We start from the raw sequence: 12,565 nt of genomic DNA, 5'->3' as shown, positions 1-12,565 counted from the left end.
GAGCTCCTCCTCGCTGGGCTTACTGGAGGGGTAGCCCTTTGCCTCAAGCCCCCTCCTCAAGAAATCAGTTTAAAAAGTCAGTTGCCGGTAATCTGCAGAGGATCATGTCCCATTGCTAAAAGGCAAGGCTGTACTGAATTTTAAAGCAGGCATTCACGGAATGGTTAGAGTTGGAAGGGACCTTAAAGACCATCTAGTTCCAACCCCCCTGCCCTGGGCAGGGACACCTCCCACCAGCCCAGGTTGCTCCAAGCCCTGTCCAACCGGGCCTTGAACCCCTCCAGGGATGGGGCAGCCACAGCTTCTCTGGGCAACCTGGGCCAGGGGCTGACCACCCTCACAGCAAAGAATTTCTTCCTGAGATCTCATCTAAATCTCCCCCTCTTTCAGTTTACAACCATTACCCCTCGTCCTATCGCTCCACTCCCTGATCAAGAGTCCCTCCCCAGCTCTCCTGTAGGCCCCCTTTAGGCACTGGAAGGCTGCTCTAAGGTCTCCCCGGAGCCTTGTCTTCTACAGGTCTGAGCAACCCCAACTCTCTCAGCCTGTCCTCACAGCAGAGGGGCTCCAGCCCTCTGAGCATCTTCATGGCCCTCCTCTGGGCTCACTCCAACAGGTCCATGTCCTCCTTATGCTGGGGGGCCCCCGAGCTGGACACAGCACTGCAGATGGGGCCTCACCAAAGCGGAGCAGAGGGGCAGAATCCCCTCCCTTGACCTGCTGACCACGTTTGTTTTGATGCAGCCCAGGATGTGGTTGGCCTTCTGGGCTGCGAGCGCACATTGCCGGCTCGTGTTGAGCTTCTCATCAACCAACACCCCCAAGTCCTTCTCCTTAGGGCTGCTCTCAATCCATTTTTCTAGCTGACCTAGGTTAGCTTCCAAGTAAGCTAGGTTCGCGACATAAGCATATGTTGGAACCGAAAGTCAGGGCTATAGTTCTGGACTATTGGTACAGTAAGCATTTTGGGTGATGATACTTTTTACTTCTCAACATCTTACAGCGGGGCCATTTCACGGACCCAGGTATAGAGAAGATACATCCAGTTTGGGAGAGCAATGAGGATGCAGTCTGCATGGCTATTCAGTGAACATTTTCATCTAGAGCTGGAGACTTGCTCCCTCACCCATACAAATGCAATCCAGATGTGCGCCAGATGAAAGAAGGAAAAGAGACTGCAACGCAAATGGAATTTAACGACTTTGCCAAAATAAGACGTGAACATACTCTTGCTACGTGAGCATTTTAACATGTAACGGTCACTTCTGTCTTAAAGTGAGTTGCATTTACCTCAGAAAACACCAACAGAAATGCAGATTATGATGTAAATTTAAATATTTTGTTCATCATTTCTTGTTGCCCCAGAAGTGCACATACAGTTCAGCAAAAACACGAGATCCACCCTGCTGGCTTCCTTTGCAGGACTGAGGATCAAATCATTTACTAAAATGGCCTGATTTACATATTAAAGTCTAATTTGGATCTAATCCATTGAAGCGGCATTCCACACATGCTCAAAGATGCATGAAGGGAATAGTGAGCTGCTCATAATACATGTGGAAATGCACATACGGATTAGATGTAGAATAATGATATTTAAGAAAACATTATGGATTATGAAATGTTTTTAAAAAAAATAGTGGTTGACATTCAAATGGGTTGCTTTAATTTAAGCACAAACTTGCTTGCACACACCCACCTCTTCCTGCAAAAGTAAGTCTTTTTCTCCTTACACGTTATATGCAGAGCAGATACAGGCTGTGCTGCGATCATGTATCAAGCTTTACTATCCAGACAGCGCACACACATACACACACAAAGAAATGCAGCGGGATCTAAATCTGCCCTCTTTAACGCACTCCAAAATTCTGTCCATCAGGTTGAGGCACATAAACATGGCAGTAACCACACACCGAGCGCCAAATAACACAGTTGTGAGCACAGCCAAATGGAATTCAAACCTCATCGGTGACTCAGGAGTATGATAAGAAGAAGTTACTGGGTAACATGAAAATTTTAAAAAAGGCTCTATCAGTACCATGTGAAGAACTAATAAGGTGTCTAGAAACCAATAAAGCTGTCGCCCTCATCACTTTGAAATATGATAATAGAATCACTCTACTATAGCAAGTGGCATACACAAAGATTGGTACCTTACCTTTACTGATACAAATGTATCTATTAAACTTCACAAATAAAACAATCCCTTGAATAATTTGGAAAAAGGTGTGCGTTTGTCTAACAAATTATTTAGCAGTTAGCCATCTGCCCACCTGGAATGCAACCGCACTGCCTCAGTAAGACAGCAGTTGCCCCTTCCCTCTCCTCCCCTCCGCTGCAGCAAACCCCACCCCCCCCGGCACCCGGGGCTGCAAGACGAGCTTTGCGTTCTCAGCTTCTCGTAATGGCAAGGATAGTTTAAACCAGGCAATGCGACACACAATTTCTGCTAGCTCAATGAAAACATTGCAAGTATGTCACGTGTATAATAGCACATTAGGAGGCGGGGGGGGAAGATTGTTTCCTCCCCACCTCGTCTGCAACCTTCTGATTTGTGAGGATGGAGTTTTCTGGATTACAGGATTTTTGTTTCCTATGCCACTCCTATGCAACTCTCAAGTTTAAGGAAATTTTGACAGATGTCTTTAATTTCCATTTTTCTCTTGTTGGAGGTTGTGGATTTGGAATCAAATTAACGCATGCCTTTTGCTCCGCACTAAGTGTCTCTGCGTTCACTTTGCTTCTCATTTCTAGTGGAGGATGTCTACTTTCTTTCATTTCAAGGTATTGGAAATGGTTTCCCACTCTTCTGCCTTTGAGCAGCTTACACATGATAGCTTGTTATTCTAATCTCTGTACACAGTCTTACCCTCAGCCAAACATGAGGTAATGTTCAGTCAACCGAAGCTAACCTCTGGATTTCTAATCAGTGAAGGACAGGGAAAAGAATCTTGGATGTGAGAACACAGAATATTTTCCTGCTCTGGAGAGGGTCTGAAATATGTAGAATCATAGAATCGTTTACACTGGAAAAGACCTTTGAGGTCCTCGATTCCAGCTGTTCCTCTAACACTGCCAAGTTCATCACTAAACCATGTCCCTCAGCACCACATCTACCCATCTTTTGAATACCTCCAGGGATGGTGACTCAGCAATAAGGTCTCCCTTCAGACTCCTTTTCTCCAGGCTGAATACCTCCAGCTCCCTCAGCCGCTCCTCAGAGGACTTGTGCTCCAGACCCCTCACCAGCTCCGTTGCCCTTCTCTGGACATGTTCCAGCACCTCAGTGTCTTGTAGTGAGGGGCCCAAAACTGAACACAGCACTCGAGGTGGGGCCTCACCAGTGCCAAGTACAGCTGGACAATCACTTCCCTAGTCTTGCTGGCCACGCTATTCCTGATATAGGCCAGGATGCTGTTGGCCGCCTTGGCCACTTGGGCACACTGCTGGCTCATATTCAACCAGCTGTCAACCAGCACCCCCAGGTCATTTTCCGTCAGGCAGCCCTCCGGCTTCTCTTCCCCAAGCCTGTAGCGCTGCATGGGGTTGTTGTGACCCAGGTGCAGGACCAGGCACTTGGCCTTGTTGAACCTCATACCGTTGGCCTCAGCCCATCGATCCAGCCTGTCCAGATCCCTCTGCAGAGCCTTCCTAGCACCAAGCAGATCAACACTCCCGCCCAACTTGGTGTTGTGTGCAAACTTACTGAGGGTTCACTTGATTCCCTTGTCCAGATCGTTGATAAAGATATTAAACAAGAAGAGGCCCCACTACTGAGCCCCGGGGAACACCACTCGTGACCAGCCGTCAGCTGGATTTAACTCCATTCACCACAACTCTGGTGATGACGAACCACAACAGTAGGAAAAGGTTAAACATCAGAGAAGAGAACGATCTTCTTGCCAACAGATGAAGTTAGGAGTAAAATCTCCTCTAGTCAGTCTAAAATGTTATCAATATTTGTTTAAGCAAGCAAATATTTGCATAACTTCATGGAGCAAGGAGGCCTGGGGGAGCAGGGTAAATGTTAGAGTAAAACCATGTGAAAGATTTGCCAGTCCATTTGGCAAGAGCAGATATTTGGGAAAAAAAAAAAAAAAATCTCCTGATCATCACAGAATTTCAGTCTTTGCATCGATTTGAATGCAAAGGGAAGAGGCAGAAATAGCTATACCAGCAAATCCGCAATGAACCTGAAGATACGAGCATACAACCGGAGGAAATGCATATCGCACTGACTGCCTTCAGTGGAGACAATTTAAGTTGGGCTAAAACAGTTGCATATGGAGACTCACAAGCATCACATGTGGGACCTTCACGGTCACCATGGACAAGTATTTAACCTGACAGCAGCTCTAGTATTCAACAGTGTTCACCCACAAGCCACAAATAACCTTTCTAGATTTAGTATAATTCTTTTTTTTTTTTTTTTTCAAATGAAGCCAAATTCTTACACAAGGAAAAAACTCCAAGCCCCTCCCTGCTCTTTGCATCTTCAAATATTAACAGAATCGTACCAGGATGTAAGTCTGCTTCTTCCCAGTGCTGCTGCCGGCACAGTGCGCTTCCAATCCTTCCTTAACACAGAGCTGCAAACACCTGGAACAATAAAAAGCAATAAAATATCATGAGAAACAAAGTGGCAGTGCCTTAATGATGCATTTAGCTCCGGCACGCATTCGGACTTTGCAACCAGACCCCTGTCGGTTTCCAATCCGCTTCAAGGCGCGCGACTTTTCCACAAAGAGTGAAATTCTGAGGTTGGTCTCAAAGTCGCACTTTCAAAAGCAAACCAAGTGCCCAAATATCACCTTGAGACCAAACATGCCTTGATTAAGCAACTAGGAAGCGTTCAGCAGCCAGAAAGCCAAAGTAACCTCAGAAGCACAAGTATCATTAGCAAACTTGCACTTCCTCAGGAGACAAAGATGAGATTGCATCCACTTGGGGATACACTCTGGGGTCAGTTTTTTGCTCTAGAGATACATGAGCTAGTGCTGTTGTGTCACAGCTTACCATTTCCCTGACTTAAGATCTTGAAAAGGGATTTTAAAAGCTACACATTAATCCAAAACTGCATCACGACAAAAAAAAAAAGAGAAAATTAGATGATTAATATCCATCAGGGCTTGCTCGTTGTGTGTTTTTGTTCCTCCCGACCAGGTGAGGCCCTGGGAGACAAGTGGTCAGCCTGAAACCCCGCTTTATGGGACTTCACAGCGTCTTCCTGCAGAGGAAGCGACAGGAGAGAAGAGCGGAAGGTTATCATGGGGACCCACCTTCCTTTGTCAAACGCTTCTCTACTTTTGGGAGAACACAGTTTTTGTTGCCTCCCAAATAAGTGCTTCAAAAGCCACCTTTTGTTCTTCAAAGTTATTGCCCTGTATATTGTTTTCCTTTAAAAAAAAAAAAAAAATAAATCCAGAACCTCAGTATAACTTGCACCTCTTGGCCTAGGTTCAAGAGCCTGTAGGCAGGATTGCAAATTACATAGGACAAAACTAGTATGCACATGCTACTCAAAGAAGCGTGGTCTCAATAAACCTTGTCACTTCTGTATGAAATTCGGATATGCAAGTAGGTCTAGGCATATTTATTTAAAATAAATAAGCAAGCAAATTTTTCGTGAGCACTGATCAAAGTATAAAGCCCCAAAATTGCCATCACGCCACGGTTACGCAACAGAGCCGTTACAACTGTAGAAGGGAGGCAAAGATTGCGTACAAGAATCATCAGATATGGGAAATAATTAATTTGGTACGGCGTTTCTAATAAGGGGGTGGAAAAATATTTTCAAAGTCTGGTTGTAGCACTAAAATGCATCTGCACATTTTTCCAGGAACAATGTAAAAGTCTTAGAGGATGAAAAGTTAGCACAAAAGCAGTTAATTTCAAAAGCATGCCCTCTTGCAGTTGCTGTCCAGGGGAGACTGCTAGATCACAGAAAGACCAATAACTTCAATTTTAAAAAAACCAAACAAGCAGAAAGATGGATGGTTCGCTGTATCAAGACAGTCTTCCAGTGGGTATCCTCATCTCCTGCCCCAAAGCAGCATACATCATTTCGCTACCAATAATATTCCTGAGCTATTACATGACACTGCGTAGCTACCTTTGTGGGCATCACCAAAGAGAAAAAAAGAGCAAGGCCCATATTAAAGGAAAGTTTGCTTCCTCTGTGTATCCAATGGTTGCTGAAAAGAGAAAGGTCCTTCGCTTTATCTAACAGAGTTGGAGTACAGTAATCACATTAGAGCCCTTTCCACATGATACAGAAAGGCCAAGGACAGTTAGTGTCCCAGTTAAAGTATTTTCCCTTAAAAAAAAAAAACCAACCCATTACAAAATATATTAAAAGCCTATTGAAGAAGCACTGAAGTGCAATAGGCTTACCAAGGGAGATTTTCAGGCTGGGGAAATTTCAGGGAGCAGGCAGTTTCCTTATGAAATTCTAATTGAAGACCAATCTTAAATGCTTTTCAACCCTTTCACGTCTCTTTGGAAGCGAAACAGTCAAAACTGCTCGATGAACCAGAATTCAGAAGTGAAGGCGAGGGAGGAAAAAAAGAAAAAAAAAAAAAAAAGAGCAATTTCAAGTTCATGCTTTGATTAATACTGACAGAGAAGAAATCAGTTCTGTTCCAGACCGGGTGCCAATGAATGGAAATGTCTCAGTGCCTCGTTTGCTGTCCTTGTGTAAGGCAGAGGGAAACGGTTCATCTGTTAGCAGAAACGAAGGGAGCTTTGTGCTGCACCTTAGGTGGAAGGTACAAGGCGGGCGCTAAGCAGTAACGCTATTAAAATAACGGAGAGGAGGGGAGGCTGCTACCGGTTTACAGGGAGGGTAAAAAGTTCAGATTTTAATACCGACAAAAAGTTTATCAAATTCTTTCCATGCAGTATGCGCCAGCATCAGGAGGCTGCTGAAGGATAGGCTAAGAGTACAAAGTAGAAGATGATTGTTTTGGTTTTTTTTTAAAAGCACTTTGAGACTTGCTTCGGAAACTAAAGATTGGCTTATATTCCAGCAAAGACAACTTCCTCTGAGTGATTCATTCCTTCTAATCCACAACTCATTACAGAACAATGCTCTGTCAGATTCTTGATTTCTCTTGGGGCACCAGCACAATGTGAAAAGGTTAATAGGAGCTAAGAGCATTCATACCAGTTGCAGCATCAGGCAGCTGAATTCATCTTACTGGAAAAATATTTTCTTTTCTTGTAGTCAGAAGAGGTGCAGGTTTCTTTGAAATTGTCTTTAGAGGAAGACACATCACAAGGATGTCATCAATGCAATAACCTCAATTCAAGCAAAGCTAAATCACTTGAGCCAGATTCCAGTACTCGGCTCAGGCCCTGGGTGCTGATCTTGATTGCTAGGACTGGCATAATGTCACTGAACAAGTTTGGCCTTTGCATTTATTATTCCCAAATACTTCTAACTGAGGTCTTGTAACAAGACCTATTTCTCATCAAGGGGCCTACCATTAGCATCCCCACGAGAGTCTTGAGATACAGGAACACTATTTTCTTCATTTTCAAATGGAGAATAAAGGTAAGCTGAGGCTCAGTGGTTTCCCCAAGGTCGCAGCCGGTGACTGGTAACTGAAGCCAGGTTTCAAGTCACAAGCTACTGACTTTGCACGGCTCTGTTCTTTCTCTCTTTACTTTGCCGAAGGGCCTCAGTGTTACTGAAAACTACCTCCTTGGTTTACGTATCGACGGATGAAGAAGAAAAGGATCCATAAATTATTCTAAAGGTGCTGGGAGAAGAAGCGCCTGCCCACCTCTGCATCCTGCACGGTTGTTCTCACCTGAAACAGCACAAGCCTTGACACCCACAAGGAAGAGCCCACCAAATTTTTGTTTGATTATGAGGAAATAAGTCTGGAGGCAAAACCGAACGAAGCCTACATTGACTTGTTTTTCTCTTCAGCCTTTCATTACGTTTCTAAAACACGTTGATCTCAATCTTCCAAGCCACTATTCATCAACACCCTGAATAACAGAGGCTTCAGTTGCAGACTGTGCACAGCCCACACCACCACCTAGATAACCCAGCAGTTTTATCGGGAAGCATTAGTGTCTTATAGAGCTTCAATAATTTGTCTGGAACTTACTTCCATTCCTTCTTTCCATTAACTTTTCATATATTCCCCTGACATTGGATGTTTAGTGGTCCTGTAAACACAAGAAACACGTTTAGCTCTTAGCTCAAGACCTCTAAAGTCCCTTTCCTGGTTTCTACGACACATTTTGACACCTGAACTAGGGCAAACCTACCTAAACTGCCAGCACGTAAGTCAAGTCTGTTTTAATTGCTCCTGAGAAATCATCGCCATTCCACGTCAGACCCAGGCACTCTAGATAAAAATGCTCCATTTCTTTACTTAATTTTGCAACTTTAAAAGACGAGCAAGTCACTCAAAGTTTTATCCACAGACAGAGCCATGCAAACGTAAGACTTTGTCTAGGACAAAATTCCATAAACCTTCTCTCGTGCACTCTCATACAAGGTTGAAAGGCCTGCCGCAGTCTAAAGCCTCAAGAAAAAATTAAAGGACACTTTTAAATAGCGTTTCTTAGTATTCTCCTGTTTCCATTTCGATCACTGCCAGGCACAGGGGGTTTTTTCCTCCACGGATTGCTGGCCCTACTGTTCAAAAATAGGACTAGGTTTTCAGTAGTGTGATATGCATTTCTTTTGTAACACCCTGGATCATATTGTCAATCCCTTTCTCTATAGCAACGAGAGCTGGGTATTTGGGGTTTTTTTGTTTGCTTTGCTTTAATGAAAGGTGAGGTTTCCAGGTGATAATGTGGTTCAAGGAATCCAAGTTTTAGCAAAGCGTGGCAGCAAATATAATGGACTTCCGACAAATTTGTATGTGTAGTCCACCTTGTCAGTATTTTAAACTTCTCACCCCCATCACGTTTTTAAGATCTGGCTGTATGACGCGGTATTTCTGTTCTTCCTAAACTAGCTGTTTGCCTGAAAATAAACTATTAGTTTGGGAGAAATGAGCGTGGTAAGAATGCTCTAAAGACGCTTGGTGCCTCTGCATCTCAGAGACTTTTGGTGGCGTTTTTGTTACCTTAATTTGCGTTTTCAAGCATAAAACAATTAATATAGCACATCAACAGCTTCCAGTAGCAGCAACCACAGGAGAGCTTTAGAGATTGGTTAGGGTCCAGGAACGAAGCAACAAATTACATGCTGATGCAAACTGCAGTGCTGTTTACTTAAAGGAGATTCCCTGCCCCAGGCAAGAACATATATATATAGAGCTATTATTCAGGTAAAGGATTCTTAAGGGCAAACCTGGTTTTCTTGATCATATTGACAGCTAATTTTTCCAGAGTAGAATGATGAATTGGAAGGCAGGGGCTGTGAGTCCTTTTCAAGATCCTCTATTAGGCTACAACGAAACCCCAAGTCTCTCTTCTCCAGGAGTGATACGGTTAAAAGTAATATTTATTCTTCATAACAGCGCCTTGGTGAAAAATCTCTACGCGAGAACTAGTAACAAGCACTAAATCCTAAACTACAGATTAGCGTTGTTTTTGTGGTGTGCGTGTAGCTGCTGCCACGTACCCCGATTCATTACCAGACCACAAACCAAACTGGTTTTTGGCATTCAGATACAACAGAACGAGCACATTTGCCAGGGGAACCACAGACTGCCTTATGTTAAATGCCATTCCCTGCCTCCTCCTTGTATATCTTGAGCTCTTCCTTTTGTTGCATCTCTTTCCGATCAGCGGCTTGAATGACTTCTTGTGGGTTGCCTGCAACACCGCTTACTTGCCCACGTCCCAGGTAATCGAAAGGCTACAAATAAAATGGCTATTTCATTTCAGGTCTGGAGGTCAGTGCTTAAAAAAAAAAAGCAAACACCCAGATACATTCGTGGAGCAAAGAAGGAATGAGATGCCACGACGAAGCCAGCCAAATCACCTTCCCAGAGTGAGAAAAGAAAAATACCCAGACCTCACTACGCCCTTGCATATTTGACTGCGCTTGTAGCAGCGGCTCAGTGAAACTGAGGTTAGAGAGCACTGAAGTTTTGACACATAGCTTTTCTAAACATGGCAAAATGTTGCTCCTACATAACTGCGCACCTCCCAGCTCTGGACTGGCGAGACCAAGTAACAGAGCAGGAATTCCTGCCCTGATCCTTCCAACGCTCTTCAAATCCTTAGGCCTCGTGGTCCCACCGGCAGAGGCAGGGTCAGCAGCAGGCAGCTGTGGGCTGTCGTGGACCATTCATCTCTGTGCAATGGCACTCGGTACCATCCAAGCTACCAAACATGAGCAGATGCATTTTATTCTTTTAATACCTAACGGGTTTGCTTCCTGGTGTTAACGTTATTTGCTGAAGACAGCTGCAGGCATAAATTACCTTCTTTTTTTTTTTTTTTTTCCCCTGCAGCCAAAATAAATAAATATTTATGGCTAATCAGGACTTGCCTTTCTCTGTTGTTCACCTGGCTGAACTGCTGCAATAAGAGGCAACGCGGGGAGGTTGAGCCGAGCACAGTGAGCAGCCGTCCGGCCCGGAAACGGGTAGCAGCTGCTGTGCCTCTAACCGCGGGAGGAAACCAGTAAACACACAAGCTTCCTAGCAACACCAGCCTCCATCCGCACAGTCATTAAGGCCAAGCGACACCCCTCCTGCCCCACACCGCGGCTCCGTGGGTCAGAGCCACGGAGGCAACTTCGGCACTTGCTCCAAGGGGTCTTGGGACAAACTTCCACAGGCTTACGGCAGGAGGATAAACACTCCTCTTGGATCTAGATGCCAGAAACCCATATTGGTTGTGCCTGCCGGGTTTTGGAGCCCTAGCGTATATAATCTGCATGAAGGCGGCGGTGAACGTCACCATCTTAACATGCCCTGGTGGTATTTCACGGTATAATTCATCTACTGCTGCCCAGAGGCACAAACCTTCTGCTCAGACCTGCACACAGCCGGGACACACGGCACATTTCATGCGTACCTTTGCCTCAAAATTATTTCTAAATGGAAGGAACACACAAAAAAGTACTTTATGCCAAACACCTCCCCCTGTTAGTAGCTACAGAGCCAAGGGTTTGGGTTTTGCACAATGATTGTGTTGAGATGTGTAGGCCAGCATAGCAGCGCTGCTGTACAGCGATTCAAAACCAAGTTATCAGAAGTTACTCTGCTGAATACAGTGACAGAAGAAGGATGCATTCGTTTTGTCAGACCCACATTCCCAGTCTCAGCTGCCTTCGGAATTTTAGTTAGAACCACATTAAAGCACTCTTAGGGGCAAATTTTTCAAAAACAGCTACAGTAATAGCCCAAGGGGAAGCGAAAACATGAATAATGTAAACGCTGACTTGCTGAAATCCCTTCCCGTATTTCGAACACGAACACCAGTGATTTTGAAAGCGGCATAAACCTTATCAAAAACGGGACATCTAGTGGCACCACACGGGAATCACGGCACGGAGGAGAGACCACGACTCCTCGAACCCTCTTCTGTGAAGACTATGACAAAGTAGAGAAATAACAGTGACGGCACATAAGGATCCTCCAAAATCCTGGCACGTGACAACGTTTTATTCCAGGAGTTCATGCAACAATTTCCCTTTCTAAATAAATAAATAAATAAAACCCCAAAATACCACCAAGTGATCAGGCAGGTATTCCGCTTGATGGGTTTTTATTTTATCGCACACTTGCTCACTTTCCTTCCTTTTCTGCCCCCAAAACAGTCAAGAGGTTTACATGATGCCATCCTGCTGCATCAAGATTATGAATTCACGCTTCAAAATACCGCGGTTTTGCCCTTATTTGTAATAAGTTAAAGCAGAGTGCTCTGGCTTGGGGGAAAAAGAAAGGCTTTGTTTACCTACACTATCCCCTTCAAATCCTAGTATTTGATCCCAGAATACCTTTTGTTTATTCAGCATTCCCAGCAGCTATAAGCAGATCCCCTGCTAGCTCTGCTCTTTTCAGTATGAAACTGCGAGCAGGTTTCTATATGTAAAACGCTCCGTACTGGTAGATAATCTCATGCCAAGAGTTTGTCTTAAACACAGGAAAGCTAATTCCCGAGCTGGAAACGGGCCCAACACAGATGCAGTAGGGTCAATGGAGAAAAAAATATAAAAAGTCCTGAGGTTTTCAATTCTTTTGTCATCAGTCCTTAATAAGACTTTGCATTTAAGTTCGGATCGTATCGTACGCATTGAGGAAATGGATTTCGTGCCCGAGAAACCGCGCACTAGCAAATCCCACAGTAGTGATAAACAAACAAGGCAAAAAACAGTAAAGCCTGTAGATCCGTCAGGTTACTTCAGTACAGACTGCAACCAAACCCATCACAATTCGTACGAGCATTTCATTTCTCCCTGTGTACTACCACTGAGTGGAGTTTCAGCACTTTCTAGCATTCACATAACTTCCTTCCAAGGAAAGCTGAAGGGAGAAGGATTTTCCCAACAGTGAGCTGTCTGTACAGTCGAGTCAGATTTCAGTCAAGCAAAGCTTTTTTTTTGAATTTGATATTCGTAAAGGTCGTCAAGCAAAAC

This window comes from Larus michahellis, chromosome 5 (genome assembly GCF_964199755.1).
Source record: "Larus michahellis chromosome 5, bLarMic1.1, whole genome shotgun sequence".
Classification (NCBI taxonomy): Eukaryota; Metazoa; Chordata; class Aves; order Charadriiformes; family Laridae; genus Larus; species Larus michahellis.
Note: the sequence above shows the minus strand (reverse complement) of the source record.